General features: G+C 29.8%; 1 protein-coding gene across 1 annotated transcript in view; it reads right to left on the bottom strand.

The window, feature by feature from the left end:
* Nucleotides 1–16,926, bottom strand: part of LOC112683787 (contactin-4-like) — a 577,774-nt gene that overhangs the window by 327,084 nt on the left and 233,764 nt on the right. The window contains exon 3 of the mRNA XM_025554941.1: nucleotides 10,786–10,950. The gene's annotated coding sequence lies outside the window, so the exon portion shown is untranslated. The remainder of the gene's footprint in view (nucleotides 1–10,785; nucleotides 10,951–16,926) is intronic.

Genomic DNA, 16,926 nt, shown 5'->3' with positions numbered 1-16,926 from the left:
TAAATTTATTTTTTGTCACATAATTAAGCACGGATATTAAATTTAAATTTTATTTTTTTTATTTTTTTTTAACTGACTGAAGTTAACGTTATTTATTAACTTAATATATTTAAATATGATGCAAATTAACCTAATTAATAGTTTAATTGAAAAGAAAATAACTTGGAATAAGTTAAAAAATATCATTAATTTGCCCAGACTTGTTAATATTGTGTCGTCGAAATGCTACGTGATGAGTGATTTTCGTTTTATTTTTATCAATTTATTATAACTTGTAAATTAAATTGACACTAGAACTTAACGGTACGCGTTAATGAAATACTCTGATTCCATATAACTCACTCGCTCTCCATGACTTTCTCTCCGTACACACCAGACTAGATATACAGACACGTTATACCAACGTTAAATAGCTCCGAATTAACTCGCATTCGCATTGTAAAACACCGAATATTAAATCGAAAACGAAATCAAACGACGCGCGTACATTATAGGCGTTATTGGTATATTATTATTCATACGCGCACACCTCTAATTATGTGTTCAAGGCCGCATGCACGCACCGCGATAAATACATTCATTAAATATTTTGGGAACACGCGTTCTACAGTGCACGCTGTTTAAACAATGGTTTTTGTTCGTTAAGTCGTCCGTTAAGTAAAGTTCGTAAAGTTTTTAGGTGCGTATAATGAATTTCGAAATTAATAAAGATTAAAACGGTATAATATTTTAACCAAACAATTCGAGAAATCTTTTGTATTTAACGTCCGGTGGGGCGCGTGGTGTGGAATTGGCACGGTCCCCTCACCGATGTACTCGGCACTATTATCTGTCGACTTAACTAGATTAGCTGAGAACCGTTTTTACGCATCCTCCAGACCCCTTTTAAGTCGATTGCTCGTTTTACATCCGCTGCGGCCAACCTACGCATTTGCGGCGATATTCACGGGGGACGGGTAGGGGAGTGTAGTTGATTCATCATCGGAGTGCAGACCCTATCCCATTCGTAGAGGTTCACGATCGATCAGTATCCATTGTACCTGATATTATAATGACGTAAAAACAGAACGATTGACCACCGACCAGAACAGGGGTCGGGAATTATATTTCTATAGGAGTTCAAAAGATTAAAACAATGAATAAACGAGGAAAACTATGTATTTTATCATGTTGTATTTACTAGTTACCCCGTCTTACGTGATTATCCTTATAACTTCAACAGTTTTATGGTATGTATAGCTAGGGCAACGGATATACTAAACTATAACCATAATGAAAGTCGATGAGGGGTGAGGGCGGGAGAAAATTCTTAACCCTACGTTTCTAAAAAATTATACATTTGCGTTCACATATTATTATTCCATTTCGTATTATCGTTTTTATGAATAACTTGTGTTAATTTATACGTATTCTTGTATATTAACAGTAAGGTAGACAACGGTCGTTCGGGAAGATATAGATGAGTATTTTTCGAGCATTAGTTTTTCATGAAAAGTATTCAACAACGAACATAATAGTGAATTTATTTTCATACGACGTCTGAATAGAAAAGTTCCGTTGAATAATGCGACTATAACTGTCAAAACAAAAACGTTTTGAGTAATGCCGATAACTGTTTCAATCAGGAAATCAGAATTTCTAACGGGAATCTCGAGAAAAGTTATAAAAATATCCTCTATGATTTAGAAGTCAGAATGTCAGTATCATTTAATAACAAAAAGTAACTACATATGCAATAAAATGTTTAGTTTTTATTATAGTTATATCAGAATCATCTCATCGGGAATATGTTTCGTATGGTAAATGGTTCAACATTGATTACAGATATTTTACTAATGAGACATAATAAAACGTTAACTTCTAAACGACCGCATATCAATTGACTGAGCACTGTGATTATATTGAAAATGTTTATTAGATAATATTTCGACAGACAGCCAATCCATTGACTAAGTTATTAAACTATAATAATATGTTTGGATTATTTGCATAATGTATAACTAAATAGATTCGTTTAAGTCGGATATCAGATAATTTTTTTAAATAATGCTCAATTTCATAAATTCAATTTTTTCTCGAAAATTGTTACGTTTCATGAAACGAATTATTTATTTCAAGACCTTAAGTTAAGAAATATAACTGGTTCATATTTTTAAAAAGTGGGAATTACCGTGAGAATGCATCCACCTGCAGAGTAGTTTGATGACAGTTTCCCTATTGAAATTCATGGGTATTTGGCTATCACAAGCTTAGCAAACTCAAATTCAAATTATCAGCTCTGCGTGTTCATTGGGACAAAAGAATCACGAAGTCATAACGTGATGATGTCTTAGTCTTCATTATGATCAGATTACTTAGCATTCGCGCGAGAATAAAACTTTAAAAATATAACTCTTTATTGTTAAAAAAAAAAAAAATATAAAGAATATTCCAACCTTAATGGTGACAGTTGAATTTAATGCATGTTGATTTTTCTTTCAAAACGTAACATACATTGATTCGCTTTAAATTTAAAATTATCGTCTATGTATAAAATGTTATATACTTATGGTATGTGCCATGATATTTTAAAAACACTATAACTATACATTATACTAAATAAAATAAAATGTAAGTATAACAAAACTAATTCTTGTGAAATTTCATCCAACAACTGTTTGAAAGTGAAAATGAAAAATTGACTTCCAATATTAAATTATATTTAAAAGATATTTTAAGTTGCGCGCATGTAAAATTACCATCACTACTGTTCATCTATCAATATCTTCCTACATTCCCACTCTTTCTGATCGCGGTGGTCTGAACCTATTCTCAAACAATCACTCATACAAGTATTTTCAATCACTAAAAATAATACATGCGTTCGACATGATAATTTACTTGTAATATGTCTGAAACTTTTCTCCCGTCTAATAAAAATTGAGCGCAGGGCCTTAGAAAAAGAAAAAGACAGAAAAAAGAGCGAGAGAAAGGAAGAGAGAGAGAGAGAGTGAAAGAGAAAGGTGAGAAAATAATAGTCTCGGAAGCAAACTGATTCCACTGTCTGTCCGTGAGAAGACAACGCAAAAAGTTTCTAACCGTTTCCGCGAGTCGAAAATACGTTAAAACAACAGAATACGCCGTGGTGAACTTCTTCCATTTACACGGAGGTCACCAAGAGTCGTTATCTATAGTCATACTATGTTTGTCCGAGCTACGACGGGCGGTAATAGTCGTTTGTAGTTCACGGATTCAAGTTGTCCGACAATATCGTTTGTTGATGAATTGGGAAAAAACCTCAGTGCGGTGGCGGATGGAATACACCGTAATAACGTGACTGGGTCGGGGTCATTCGGGGATGACTCGAACGACGATCACCATGGATTCATTCTCGACGATAAGCTCCGGAACGGCAATGATACAAATTTGATCGTGTATTTAAATTATTCGCTTAACGAAACGTTGTAGAGACCCTATTGGTGTTCGAAATTGCCAAGAATATTCAGGTTCCCCATCACGTGGTACCCTCCCCCTCAGAGAATCTGCTCCACTAGACGTTTTATTAAAAACTTTAAACTATATATTGGTAGAAGGTTTTTTAAAACCAAAATTTGCATATTTTTCGTGCTGATCAAAGTAGGTAGTAAATCTCCAATAAAATAGAAACGCGTTAGATCCGTGAATTTTAAATCCACCCCTCTTTCCTGCTCAGAACTAAGATATATTCTCCACCGCGAGATTGATCGACATTACTGCGTCCGCCAAAAGAACGACCGACTCTTGTGCGCTTCAACGCGTCATGACACGGACTGCGGCTCTCCGTCTATCAAAGAAAACGTTGCGTTTGTGCGATACCCGCATCGGAATCGATGAAAAAAACACGTCGTCCCGTTCGAGTGGCAACGACAAACCGCCTTACGATTTCATTGTCGGAATCCGTTCAATCGTAATCCGACTCCTTCCGTGCGAAGCGGTGTTAGCGTGCTCGAGGTACGGTGGTGGATTAGGCCTTTTTAATTTATGGAGGCCAACTGAATCTAATTATTGGAGGATCGGCCCACAACGGGAAATCCTGTGTGCGTACGAGTTATAAAATATTCTACGCATGAACCCGCACGTAAGCAAATCATTTTCAAAAATTATATTTAAACCTAATTTATTAGCGTTATTTATTTATAAAAATTAAAATATTTTAGATTTATACATTATATAAATATATTTTAATTGTAACTTATATACTGTAAACGTAATGTTTTATCGTTTTTTCAAAGTACTTTTTTTTTATCATTCGTTTTCGAATAAATACACAACATTTAATAAATTTAATACACAACTACATCTATAAATGAAGGGCTACGTGAAAAAACAATAATGGTAAAAAAATCAGATAATTTTATCATCTTGTCATTTGTTTTAAAAAGTAAATAAATTTATTTTTATTTTATCAAAAATTAGTTATATTACCATAATACTTTTTTTTTAATTTCTATGTACTCTATATCTTGGTTTTTTGAATTCTTAAACTTTAAAATTGCAATTCTAAACTGTTTAAGAATATTTGCTGTTATCGTTTTCTATTGTAGCCCTTCAAATATACTTCAGATTATAATTGCTTACGGTTTTTGATACGTTTGCATTTTCGTAGAAAATATTCAACAAAACAATACGAAAAAATGTTATATGTATTGTAACTCAAACTTTATATTAAATTATAGAAGAATAAAAAAATAATTCAAATAAAATAAATGATAATACGATATGCAATAAATAATTTAACGACTGAATAATGGTTTTATTACTGTGCGTTTTCATATTTTCGAGAATAACCCAAATACAATTTAGATTTTGATTGAAACGAGAATTTACCATGGCGTGTTTTTATTATGCCTGTGTAGCAGACATTGATTAGAAGGATTCTACAACCATCATCATCATTATCATAAGAATTTCTAAGAAAACATTTTTCTAGCTTATAATTTGAATGGTGATTATTTTATAATTTTTCTAACAGTTCTCTATATAAAAATAAAGTAGCAATAAGTTATAAAAGTGCAAAAAAAATGTATGTCATACAAGTTTTCAAAAAAATTGAATTCTTGTTTTCATTAAAACTAAAAAATGATCATAGAGACATGATATTTTTATCGAATGATAATATCACCATTTACTATGGTGTACTACGATTTTCAAAAGAATATATTTATTTAGAATATTGATTAAAAATTTGTTATAAGATTTTTATTAATATTTGATTTGAAGGAGAAAAAAATACCGGAAAATCACAAGAATGATTGATTTATAAACATTACAAAATAAAATAAGTTGGTCGAAATAGTATTTATATTAAATTATATTTATTATTTATTTAAAGATATCGTATTATTTCGAACTTTTTTAATTAGTTTGTGCTGTCCATGAGAATTTACAATTTACGATTTTCCTAAATTTTAGATGAGTTTATTTTTTTTTTGTGAAAATGAATGTTAAAAGGTCAACCTACTTTTTAAATTTGATTCACCTGATTTTTTTTCTCTTAGGATATTTTTCTAATGATTTCAAGTTTAAAAGAATAATACATAAATACCATTCACCCATATCTGTCTGACCACTGATAATGGAGTTTCACATATCCTTTGAGACTATCACTTTTTAAATTTGATGATGACGCATTTTAAATTTTTATTATTTAAAAAGAAATAACGTGTTGACAACAATTTAAATTAATCAACTAAATAAAAAATAAAAAATCGTACACTTAATATATTACTAGCTCAGATATTAGTTAAAAACAAAATTAAAATTACATAAAATACAATTTCAGAAATTTAAAGTTTAATTTATACACTGCATACTATATATTACTTTTCTATTTTTCAATTTAAACATGTTATGGGACATAAGTAGAAAAAATGTATAAACTGTACCGATGAAGATACAAATAAAGTAAGAATTACATTGATGTGCAAATAAATGTTAATCCCACCATAAATTCCTATTGAGAAATATGAACGTCGTACATTACGTACAGAATCTTAAAATTGTATACCATTTGTTCAATGTGTGTGTATGTGCAAATAAAACAAGCAAATAATAAATAATTTATTAATACTAAAACAAACTCGTTCAAAACAATTTAAAACCATTGAAATAATTTTATCCCTGGCAGTTCGTTTGGTTTTGAAAAATTTAAAAACTGTATCCAACCGACAAGAGATTACCAATATTGTATCATAATAATAGCTGTGATAAATGAAGTTAATAATAAAACTTATTTCAATAATTATTCTTTGGATATTTATGAATAACAATAGTTTGATAACTTTATTTTGCTTATAGTATGGATGTGGTTGTTTAGATCTCCAAGGACTAAGGAATAAATGACATAGAAACTTCGTTTATTATATACACCCAAATCGAATTGATACCTCGTTTCAAACGGTTGAAAACTCGTTAAACGAGGCTAAACAATTAAAATGGAATGAATGTTATGCGATTTCGTTGTTGTAAGCAGTGGTACCATCGATTTTTGTTTCATTCGAGTTTGAGGGCGAATCTACTTAACAAACTTTAAAAGGCACACGGTGATTAATGAACATGGATTTTAGCAGTCTTCGAAATTATGCGAAGCGGTAAAATATGGTCGTAAAATAAACTTTTTTTTATTTTTGAGCTGTTTTTTTCAGGTTGAAAATGTGTATTTGTCAACTTACAAGGCTTTCTTGGCTAGTTTTGTTTGACATTGTGTCGATCACACGCGAAATACTTCATTAAAAGACACAAACTTCAGTAACACTTTATATATATGATCATATTAAACTGATCAGTAATAAGAGTATGACATTAGAGTCTACATTATTTAAATCATTATAAAATAGCAACTTATTTTAACAACGATTATAAATCGTAATCATCCACAACATTTTATACGAGAAATGATAAACAATTTGTTTTTGTGAACACTAATCAATTATATTTTTAACGATCAATTAATATTTGAAAACATTTAAATTGATTTAAATTTAAACTCCTTATACAATAAAGTTATTTAGGTATCTACTTAATGTAAACTAAATCGATAAATTAAAATAACCCATTAGTTATTTCCTTACGCTCCTAAATATATAGTTTTTACTACTTAATTTGTTTTTATCATATGATAGTAAGCTCATATCTCTGGGCTACACAGATTTTAACGAAACATTTGTTAGATTAAATCGTTATTGATTAGTTGCGGTTACCTTTATCATAGATTGAATTAAATTTTTAATGTAATCTGTACTTATACAATGATTATATGTTTAACCTTGGATAATAAATATTTATTTATACTGAATAATAATAATAATAATAATATAATAAATATTTATTATCTATGGTAATCACGGGAATTTAATTTTTGAGAAAGTTTATTGTAAGCAACATGAAAATAGAAATTTGTTCAACGTATTTAGACTTTGATTTTTAAAAAATCGCATCAATTTATTTGTCTGTAAATTTTATAGTATGCCATTTTTTGCATTCTACATATATCATTTAATTCACCTAAAAATATATCCAACATGAGTTTCTTGAGTCCTTATGAGATATTAAATCTTTGCAATTGTCGGTAAGATGATTGTCAAAATAATAATAACACATTACGAAATTTTTTTTTTTATAAACAATTTACAATGTATATTGAACCAAACAATAAGAAAATTAGAAAAAAAAATGTGTACTATCGCAATTTATATTCATAATATAATTGCATGATGAAGAAGGCTATTCAGTGTTAGAATCCTGCAGAACTAATAAATTAATAGCTTGATTTATTTGTTTAATTTTTTTTTAAATTATTTCGATACCAGTATCTATTGAGAATGAAGATTGTGAGGTAGTGTGAATGAGGATGTACGAGATATATATGATAATTTTTTGAGTTGCTACAAGTTAAATTTAATATAATATTTTATGGTTGGTTGTTCAACAAGCAAGTCTTTGTAAAGTGTATTATTTGTGACGTACCATGGAGCAAAGGCTATGACACGGAAGTGTTATGGACTGAAATTATTGTATGGTTTCTGTTTATGATGGCTTGGCACTTTCTAAAATTTTATGAACCAAAAGCAAAATGGATTTTAATATAGATTTAAATAATTGTTATACTTAATGTATCTTATTATATTTTTGTATATATATATATATATATATATATATATATATATATTTTCTAAGTGTCCATGGAATTGAAACATTTTATTTTGGGATTTAATTTTATTCGCTACCTCGATTATTTAGGTAATTATTCAATAGAGTTAATTTTTAAGAACAGATTAAGCTATAATAGAATATCTGTCAAAGGAAAGCATGATTATATCATCAACATAAATTTCAAAAGTAGCATTTCTATTTTGAGAATGATGGATGTGAATACATTAAATAGATTAAGGGAAATATCACTACTGTGTTGAGACACTTTTGCAGACATCGAAAAATATGAAGAATTTGAGCTGCCTAGATTAAGAAGATAATAACAAATTATTAAAAAGAAAGAACTTCGTTTACCTTATAGAAAAGGTTATCTTTCTACACTTGGTCAAACTGAATAACGTTTATGAAAAATGTAGGGCATTATTTTTTATTTGAAAATAAATGGAGATTTCATCTATGAGTCATAACCTAACTTGGTGCGTTATTGAATGGTTAATGATACCATACTGAGAGTGAAAAATTATATCTTGTCTGAAGGAGAATATTAAGTATTTTAGTACATAGGGTTTGTGAATGAGGATCACTATGGATAACTTACACTTTAGGGAGTTTAATAAGAGAGTCTCAATATGAAGTTCTAAACTATGTGATGAGTATTTGTTTTTTGTTTGGCAAATGTTTTAGCACTTTGTTGGAAATTAAATTATATCCAGATAATTTCCTTATTTTTAATTTAATATCATAATTATTTGTTTAACATCAATCGGGGAAGAGTGCTTTGCTGGAAGATACACGGTTCATGGACTATTTAAAAAGTGAGTTGTTTCATCTAGATGTTTGTCGATTTTTGGATTTATATTTGGGTAAGGAGTAAATATTTTTGAGAAATAGTTTGAAAATATATCAATTTTGAAACTGACTGATATGACTAATATTAACTAAACCATATAAGGAAGGAATCTAGTGATTGGAAATCATTGTGTACGTCTTGTTGGAACTATGACGTACTATTGGTTCTGTTGTAGAATGTTGTAGCGAATCCTAATCCACAATGGATATCCTTTAACCCCAACACCTCCGAAAAATTTTATGAAGAATGGATAAACTATGAACAGCAATAACCAATAAATGTCGCACTAAATTCTTTTTTGTACTTTTGCGAGTACGTATTTAATGCAAATATGTACACGGGGGTGCATAACATTTCTCTCGCGCTCTTCATTTGATTAAATAATACGTAAACATGGGTTTTTATTTATTTTTAACATTTTTTTATTGGACCCTCGATAATAAAAATGTACGTGAACACTTGGTGATGTACCTACTGTGCAATAAATTACGACGAGCTAATAAAACGTCAGTATGGTAAATATTTTTTTTAAAAACAGGAATAAATTATTTCCGTCGGCCGAACCTATGCGTTACGCGACTAATCCGCTTACGTGTACACGCCTACAGGCGGTATAATAACAATATTACTACGTCGAACACGAATCGATGAGCGTCAGCGGCTCTTTTCAAAATCTTGAAGCCGTCGAAGGTTTTCCGAGTAACGCCCCTTATTAACAAATTAATCATACTGTCAACAAGTCGTCATATTATATAGTTCGTACAAGTGAAAACGAATGCCGTTTATCGAATGTTGTTTACCTTATATCCGAATGATTTTTATCAAATACTATTTCCAATTTGTAAACGCAATACCGTTCAACGGATTTACGCGTATTCAATTCTACCCAAATCAAAGCACCAATAACATCGATAATTTAGAAGCATGATTTTCTCGTTATCGCTTTACTTTCTTACTTATTGTATTTTACCAACATTATATATTATATTTCAGACGAAAGACATCAAATCGAAGTGGAATTCAGAGGACATCCACGAATACACGTTCTGACTTCTGGGTTGATTTTTTAATTTGTAACACGTTTGGGAAGCAGAATAAAAACTACATCTTTTTTTTTTTTTTTAATCTATTTCACGTATTATTAGCCCAATATTTGAACAATTCTATTTCACTAAATTAACTTTTTCTACCTAAAAAATTGGATATAATTTGTATTGTATTCTAAAATGTATCCAAATATTTATATTTTTGTTCACATGTTGGTTTACAGCAACAGTAAGTCAATGTGTCAGTAATAGAACGTATTTTTCTCTTTCGTTTGTTCCATATACATATAACACTAGGAAAGAGCAATAATGTACGACTCCAATGGCATATTTGAAAACCACCACTTAAGTGAAACGATGGTTTATTAAACTTATTTTACATGTGGAATACGAGTACGTGTACACATAATACATATACTAAAGCGTTAACCTCGTATTTCACGTTTTTTCATGTATTTTCATGTCAAATATCATATAATACACTCACACACACGCGCGCGCGCAATTACACATATTTATATGGATGGTATTAATAGAGAAATACAATAAAAACATAAATATAAAACCAACCAATACACTCGTACACGGCAAGTTTTCTTAATATATCGTGCGCCGGAGTCACGTGTTTGCGTTATAAACGAGTAGTTTTAAGATGTTATTGTTCCAAGGAAAATATAGATTAACAACAACAAAAAAAGAAAGAAAGAAAAAAAGACTCACTTTAATCCCGGAAAATCTTTTACCCTCAGCAAAAGCTCGTAGATTTCGCGACACCGTACGTTCTCGTAACTTCCGCCCGGTGGCCCGTCAGCGTGCGCGTACAACAATGCGATGATATATAGTGTCTATGACCAAAACGCCACGAGTAGTTGCATCGAAATGTCTCTGTAAACAAAAATATTATTGTTAACTCCCATGCCAACCGTTGTTTTTTGAACATTGCTTTTGCACATCACATCCTAGCTGCATTATTTTGTTATTTACTCGATTTCATTTTTTTTCAATACTTGTTTGTTTGCATCTTACCGGCACCGTTATCCTCGACGTGTGTGTGTGTTAACGTAACAATATAGTTCTACGTTTGAAATAACCGAGAACTTGTTATTTTTTGTGAATCCTAATATACACGTTATGTAATGGATATTGCCGTTACTACCTGCAGTCACAGAGATTACGCGTTGAAGATGTGAATATTGTTACACAAACAAGCGATTTACGACGGATGTTGATATCAACAATTGGTAATCGATGAACATGAGATTTATAATCATGTTGATTTTTTTAAAAACACGACACGATAAGCGTTTCATCTAAAACGATGCGTTAGATAGTGGGGGAAAATTAAACCATCATTTCAACAACTCAACATATATTTGAAAACTATGTTTGAACGCTTGTTCAAGTAACATGAATACGAGTTGCCTTTATCGGAATATACGATGCGGTGATATTATAATATAGTTTAGTTTTGGTCGTCGAAAACCTAAACAGTGTTGCGGGTCGGTAGCCTTTTCGTCACGGAAATACGTCATTTTGCAGCGTTTAAGAAGTTTCAAGATGTTTCAAACATTCACGGACGAGAGAATCGTAAAAGCAGTAGATTGTTTATAAGTATTTACATTTTGGATTAGAGAAATCCTATATTACCTGGACGTCGCCGCGATGCACAATGTGCATATGTCCATGTATATGTTACGGGAAAAGTAAATTTTCGAGTAATGTTTACATTGCCCTGGCATTGTGGTATTGCCCAGTCTATCTGGGGCAATATAAACAATTTTTTTTTATTTTTAATGGTTAGCCTTTCTAATATTACTAATATTATAAATAATTAATAAAAGTAGTTGTTACTTTATTTTTTGAATATTAATATTGATAACTCTATCAAATATAAATATATAGATAGCAACCTATCGTCATTTTTTTTTTTTTTTTTTTTAATGCAATTTCTACATTTTTTCAATATTGCTCTTCCATTTCAATTAATTTAGTTTAATACCGCACACATTTATACAGCGAACACTACAATAACACTATGACAATACGACACGACTCTCAACTGCACTGTCCTAAATAGTATTAACAACTTACATGTTGTATGATTCAATGATTGCTGTGATAATTATTGTACGATATCTAAAAGGTAAAACCGATTTACTGATAATATAATCATAAAACGACCATAATTGACCAGATAATATTGAGAGTTTTGTATATTGGTACCTCATGGCTCATACTTGTATAGGTATTTGAAGTACTAACAGACAATGGTTTCATAATATTATAGTTAATAGTTTAAGTTACAATGTCTAATTTATTACGGGCAAAGTATACTTGGACCGGTAAAAGTATTACCCTGCCCGGTCAAAATAGTATTTTAATGTATTGCCCAAAAACAACGGGCAAAGTACACATAGACCGGACAATGTGAACATTGCCCGATAGTTTACTTTGCCCATAACATATATACGTGCACGCTGAGCTTCGGACTGAAATCGATGATTAAAAAAAACGTGTAATAAGTTAACATTGATGTGTTTTCGTTCGCATTCGTTATATTGACAAAAATGGGTTGTCGTTTGATTAAATTCATGTCACTACAAATGAATACTACGCAAATGCTATGTATTTGTTTTCTGCTAATATTTTGAAAATGGTTTTTTCCCCTCCAATATTTTGTTCAATTTTCCATTTATGAAAAACAATTTTTATTTACGGATCCAAACAATATAGTTGTTATCGCATGACCGTATTACTTGACATTTCCGACGTATTTTGTCATTTCGATACACAATTAATTTTTTTCTTTCGATGAAAAAATCGACCAAGTAACGACAGGTCGTTAATTCCATACACGCATGCAATTTGCGTCGACCACGAAAATGACCGGGAAAAACAAATAATTAATTGACGTCAAGATGTATATTTTTTTGCAACTTATAATTAAAAAACAAAACCACGAGTAAATGGGTTGGAATTTAAATGAAAAAATACGATTGTTACGAGGTTTCGTGTTCTTGCTAAGTGTAATAATATGTGTATGAATATTACTGTTTGGTTATTCATATGCAATAGCATAAATAAATTAACTCACTCGGATGAAGGATTTATGTTTTATTCTAGCATTCAAAAGACCATGTCCGTCCATAGTCAATGAATCAAACGAAAAATTATCTCAATCCCTACACGAAGTCATAAAATATTCATGGCTTGTAGTCACTATCAATATCGGGGAAAAAGTTTGATAGGGATGACCGTGTTCGGAAATATAACCCAAGTGCGATCAATTTTATATTTTATTTCTTCTTCTGAAAAAAAAGGACTTAGTGGTATGTTTTTAGTGTTGAACAAAAAGCCACTTGACGTCCGCGATTTATCGGTTATAATGTTATCGGCAACTAATATTTATCCTCTCGAGAGGCAAAACACGTTATATTAATAGTGTAAGCCTAGTGCGTGATATTTTCTTCGCGCTGAATACATATGTAATGCAATTCTTATGCTAATATGAATCTTAAAATTATTATATTTTTAAAAATTTGTAGAAAATATTTATATATTTCATCTTCATTGCATCCACCATCATCAAATTCATTTACCGTAGATACTGCTAATTATATTTTATAAATGTTGTGGTTATTTTTTATTTTTAATGTATAAAAATTTTATACATTAAAAATAAAAAATATGTTACGAACTGTTCGATTTTCGAACCAAACCAAACCGAACTGAAAATCGGAAAAAATCGAACCGAACTATGTACCCAATAGTTCGGTTCGAAAATCCAACCAGATAAATCTAAAATCAAACATGGCCATCAAAAATAATTACATGATGAAACCAGCACTCCCCCACCATACTTATTCCGTCTATTAACCGCACAGGCCTCGTACGAAAATGGAAAAATCCTAGATAGTTGATACCTATAAAAACACTAAAAATAGATTTTTTAGTTGATAGTAACTTGTTTTAATGCTTATTATTTTATCATATTTATTAATTATGGCTGATTGGTGATTGCCTTATCGAATTTGAAATCAAAATATGATAAATGGATAAAAAATAAGTAATAAGTGTTGTTAATAAATGATTATCATATTATTAAGAAGATTATGAATATACTATACGTACCGTGTATCCATGTAAGTAGAATTAATTATGAATTATTATTTATTAGTCTTAAGTATTTAATTTAGTTCAACAACTTTACTGCAACGAGTGAGTAGAGATACCAAATAAAAATATTAAACTTCAAATATAACTAAATTTAAAAATTAATCTTTTACTTATGAATTTTCTAAATAATTGAATTTGAAACTTCATAAGTACAATAAATTATTGTAATAGCTAATAACTAGTAATATTACATTCATATACATTTAAAAAATGTATATAAAATATTTCTTTATATTATTAAAATATGGGTACCTACATAAGTTTATAAAAGAAATTAAAACTATAATGAATAAAAAGTATAAATTTTAGACTATAAAAATTAAAAATATAATTTATAGGTACCTACATTTACTTATACCTTTTCATTTATTTGTTATTATCATTACACATACCTACCCTGTATAAGTTAACAAGATAAAAAAAAACTAATGCTTAGAATAATAATTAATTAATTTTTTAATTTTTATAACAGTTTTACTCTATATATGCAATGGCTAAGAAAATTAATGCGTTTGAGCGGATAATGAGATCTACTCAATTAGATAACATTCAACAAAGTTATAATAATAATGTTGATATTGATGATCCAGACTAAGAGATAACTGAAATTATAAATGAAGAAGATAAACAAATTTTAATGCCAACAGAAGAAGCAAAAGTAGACCAAACAATAAATCAAAGGTTGATTTATAACTTTTTTACCAAAATAAACATTGACCAGTCAATTTGTAATACTTGTAAAAAAGGTACTAAAAAGTCCTTCATCAACAACAACCACTCTAGTAAGGCATCTTAAAATTCACACCAAGAAATATTCTGAATATCAAGCATACTATGATAAAAAAAAAAAAAAAATGAAAAATGAACTATTATTGAAAAGAAAAAACGAAGTCATTACACAAAAACAGAACACAATTCAGACTTCATTCAACTCTAATTCATACTTATCAGAAAACAGTCCAAGGGCTAAATTAATAAACAAAAATATAAGTGAAATGATTGCATTAGATTATCAACCATACTCGATCGTTGAAGACCGTGGATTTAGGAACATAATGAAAACATTAGAGAGCAAGTATAAATTACCGACTAGACAATATTTATCTAGTACTGCAATTCCTAAGCTGTATTTAAAAAGATTATCTCAACTCAAAGAAGAAATGAACACTGATTTGGATAGTATGCGATCCATATCGTTTACTTTTGATATCTGGACGAGTGGAGCTCAACAACCATATATATCACTTACAACACATTATTTGACAAAGCAATTTGAGCTTCGTTACAAAACATTAGGATGTTCATACTTTCCAGGAGAACATACTGGGGAAAATATTTTTCTTAAAATCAAAGCTATGGTAAATGAATGGAACATTGATATTTCAAACTTAAGCATTCCTATTTATATAGTCACAGACAATGCAAGAAATATAAGTTGTGGATTAAATACTTATAATGATAATGACACCCTACATCACTACTTTTGTGCAGCCCACACGTTACAATTGGCCATTGAAGATTCTTTAAAAGAAAACAATATGGGAAGTTTATTAAAAAAGTGTCGCTCAATTGTAATGCATTATAACCACAGCACCAAATCTTGGGAACGTTTGCAACAAATTCAATTACGATTAAATCTGCCAAATCATAAACTCATACAAATGGTCGAAACTCGTTGGAATAGTGTATATTTAATGTTGGAGCGCATTATAGAGCAAAGAGAAGCAATTGTTTTGGATTTGCAAAATTTGTCAAAAGATATTGATATTACATTAAGAGAGTGGAAACTTATTAATAGATATGTTGAAATATTAAAGCCAGTTCTTGAAGCCACAAAAGAATTTAGCCAAGAAGATATACCAACATTTTCAATGGTAAACCCAATTATATATTCCATTGAAAAAAAATTGGACAATTTTATTACAAAAAATAGCAATACAGCAGCAGGAATAGGATTTGCTAGAAGTCTAAGAAAATCTATATCAAACAGATTTCTGGTAAGTAAAAATGACCCGTCATACTTATTAGCGACAGTCATTGATCCAAGATTCAAGACTATTCTTATGGAATTAGAAAATGTAGAAAAAGTAAAAAGTTTGCTTACTATAGAAGTTGAGAAATTTGGATCAGCATGTGCTACATTAGAAATATCAGAAACTGAACAAAGTCTATTACTACCTACCACAGTCCCTGTTTCAACAAACTCACTTTGGGATAATCTTCAAGAACGTTCGACCACCAGTTCTAGTAATAAAGAACAACTGATAAGCTCCTTTAAAAAAGAAGTAAGATCATATATTCAAATATTTCTTGTTTATTAATTTACTATCTAACAGTATTTAAATATTTTTATGTACCTATGTTTAAAATATATATTTATTTTTTAGATACAGGAATATCTGCAACAACCTCTTCTGTCCCCAACATCAAACCCACTTTTATGGTGGAAAACTAATTGTTTAAACTTTCCACGTTTGGTTCCTGTAGCATTGAAGTATCTGGGTATTCCTGGAACATCAATTTGCAGTAAACGAATGTTTTTGAAAGCTGGACAAGTGGTAACAGCTAGGAGGCAAAGATTATCACCACAATCAGTTGAACAACTAGTATTCTTACATGATAATATTATATAATTTAAAATTTAATATATATATTTTAAAAATTTTAAATGTCATTGTTATTTCA

This window comes from Sipha flava, unplaced genomic scaffold (genome assembly GCF_003268045.1).
Source record: "Sipha flava isolate LNK unplaced genomic scaffold, YSA_version1 236_pilon_pilon, whole genome shotgun sequence".
Classification (NCBI taxonomy): Eukaryota; Metazoa; Arthropoda; class Insecta; order Hemiptera; family Aphididae; genus Sipha; species Sipha flava.
Note: the sequence above shows the minus strand (reverse complement) of the source record. Positions and strands in the feature narration are given on the sequence as shown.